Source organism: Mandrillus leucophaeus, unplaced genomic scaffold (assembly GCF_000951045.1).
Source record: "Mandrillus leucophaeus isolate KB7577 unplaced genomic scaffold, Mleu.le_1.0 Scaffold1201, whole genome shotgun sequence".
NCBI classification, from domain to species: Eukaryota; Metazoa; Chordata; class Mammalia; order Primates; family Cercopithecidae; genus Mandrillus; species Mandrillus leucophaeus.
In genome coordinates this window covers 173,962-177,365 of record NW_012100333.1, presented here as the reverse complement: position 1 = coordinate 177,365, position 3,404 = coordinate 173,962, and positions in this window count along the sequence as shown.

Genomic DNA, 3,404 nt, shown 5'->3' with positions numbered 1-3,404 from the left:
TTTTTGAGATGAAGTTTCATGCTCATCACCCATGCTGGAGTACAATGCCATGATCTCGGCTCACTGCAACCTCTGCCTCCTGGATTTAAGCCATTCTCCTGCCTCAGCTTCCTGAGTAACTGGGATTACAGGTGTCCTCCAACATGCCCAGCTCACTTTTGTATTTTTAGTAGAGATGTGATTTCGCCATGTTTGCCAGGCTGGTCTCGAACTCCTGTCGTCAGGAGATGCACCTGCCTTGGCCTCCTGAAGTACTGGGATTACCGGCGTGAGTCACGATGCCCAGCCACAAGTTCTCAATTCTTAAGAGACATGATGATAATTCATACTGAAGAGGAAATCTACACAGCTAAAAAATATGACAGTGCTTTTACCAACACCTCCAACTTCTCTATACGTAACAATGATTATACTAGTGTGGAACTCTAGAAATATATAAAATGTGTCAAAGCCGTTATATAGTTGCCACACTTGATTGTAGGTAAGATAATTCATACTGGCAAAACTACAAGTGTGAAGAATGTGGCAAACTTTTAATCAGTTCTTAAACCTTATTTCACAGAAAAGCTAGTATCCTTGAGAAAAACTGTACAAATAGAAGGAATATGGAAAACCCATTAATTCCTACTCACATCTAACTCAACATAAAAAGATTCCTTTTAATAAAAGCATTAAAATTGCAGTTACTGTCAAAAAAACTTTCAGAAAGTATGTCTTTAAAATGAGTATTTTTTGTGAAGACAAGCATTACAAATATAAAGAGGGTTATATAGTACATTTACTTTTATCACAGATTTTATTGTACACATTTTGTACTGAAGGAAACCCTAAAGCAGTTGCTCAAGCTTTGTTCAACATCAGGGAATTTATATTGGAGATGAGTCCTACAAATGTATTAAGTTTAGAAATACTTTTTTTTTTTTTTTTTTTTAGAAACTACAGCTTAGAAAACAGCAGAGAGTTCATACTAAAATATAATTTTGCAGATGCAGTAAATATGAAAAAATATTTAATTCAAAATAGATTATATATAAATATCAGAGAAGTTACAGTAGAATAACTAAGGCCCTGATATTTCAGACATTATACTAAATCAGAGCATTGGGTATAAAAACTAATCCACAGCAGCAGTTTTTAGGTAAATGATTTCTATGTAACTTTAAAAGGAGTAGATTTTTGGAAGCATTGTAATTCCCTTGAAAGTGTATTTGTTTCCTTGAATAAAATGTTTTGAAAGCTGAATAATGATGTAATACAGATTTCAAATTATGCTGTTATTTTATTTCTGTTCACATGTGAGAAAGCATGTGATCAATTGCTTCTGCATCAGAGATACCAGAGATTTTAAAAAATTATTTGGACATTATGACCTTTTCTATAAAATAATAATAACATTAAAATGTAAGATCCATAATGAAAACACAAGTGGAGAGGCTCATTGTAGTAAAATTCTATTAAGTAATGCATAAGGTAAATGTTCAGAGCAATAACTTTATTATAGTGACAAAGAATTATGTTTAGAACTTTATTAAATGAGTATAATACTTTACCACTTGTACTTTTATGTAATAAAATGCAGTACATTTTAAAACTGTTAGGGCTGGGCTTGATGGCTCACACCTGTAATTTCAGCACTTTGGGAGGCCGAGGCGGGTGGATCACCTGAGGTCAGTAGTTCAAGACCAGCCTGACCAACAGACTGGTCTTGAACTACTGGAGAAACCCAGTCTCTACTAAAAATACAAAAAAATTAGCCAGGCATGGTGGTGCATTCCTGTCATCCCAACTACTCAGGAGGCTGAGGCAGGAGAAACGCTTGAACCCGGGAGGCAGAGAGGTTGCAGTGAGCCGAGATTGTGCCATTGCACTCCAGTCTGGACAACAAGAACAAAACTGTCTCAAAAAAAAAAATTGTTAGGTTGTGAACTTAATTTTATTTTATTTTTACCATATTAAGACTATTGTGCATTGGATGAACCATTATTGTGCCACTAACTTTATCCCACCTTACTCAAGGGTGTAGGTACAAGATGGTAGGAATATAATATACTATTTGGCACATAGTAAAATAACATCTCTATTAGTCACCTTGTTAGTGGCTTTAAACTGCAAAAGAATTAAAGTGTATTGTTCCCATAGATTAAATGTTTACTCTTTTTTCTTATTGAAATTTTTTATTTGTATTCGTGGATATGTAGTATGTGTATATATTTATGCCTTATATGGCATCTTTTGACTCAGGCCTACAATATGTAATAATTACATTATGGTAAATAAGGTGTCCATCACCTCTAGCATTTATCTTTTGTATTACCAATAGTGTAATTATATGCTTTTTCATTTTAAAATGTACAATTGTTATTGACTACAGGATTATTTTTATGGTCATAATAATTATACAAAAGTATAAATAAAATACAGCCAGGTGCAGTGGCTCACATCTGTAATTCCAGTGCTTTGGGAGGCCGAGGCAGGTGGAATGCTTGAGGGTAGGAATTCAAGACCAGCCTGGCCAACATGGTGAAATCTTGTCTCTACTAAAAGTACAAAAATTAGCCAGGCATGGTGGCACATGCCAGGATGCTGAGGCAGGAGAATTGTTTGAACCTGGGAGGTGGAGGTTGCACTGAGCTGAGATCATGCCACTGCACTCCAGCCTGGCTGACAGAGTGAGACTCCATCTTAAAACAAAAGAAAGAAAAAAAATACACATTTCTGAGTCCTGAAAAATTATTAATAAATATTTGTAATATAGTGTTCCTTGAACATGTGGTCTCTGCCCGCAAGCATACAGACTTTTAGTTTTAATTTACATAGAGTTAAATATACACATACTACTCTGAAGAGAAACCTTAGGTGTAAGAAAATTATGAAGTGAGTGTTTTTGTGTGAGTATAGGTTTGTATATATTTTCGGAAGAAAAGAGCAATTATTGCAACAAGACAAATTATGTTAATTAGGTGATTAACAAAACTAAACACTTTAAAAATGCTGAAAGCAAATCTATACTCTGCTTTGTATTGAATTTATTAATATAAAATGTTCTGGCTTGTGATTCGGATTCTCCCCAGAATCTGTCTATTAAAGCACAGGCAGCTTTGTCTCCAGAAACAACTCTCTTAAGTACAATAATAAAAGCTCTCTTCAAACAGAAAAATTAAAAAAAAAAAAATCATTTTTAACACTTACTTGAATGAGCATTCAATCAAAATTGAATACTTGGATATATTTTTATTCTATGTGTGTGTGAATGTATAAACAGTGCATAAAAAATAAGCCAGAAAAAAGGTGTTAGTTAATATTTGTAATGAATAAAACTGAAAAGTAGTTAATTATTATATCCAGTTGATATCTTTGTTTATGTAGATAACAAAAGCAGCAGAAAGACTTTTTTTTTTTCCCCC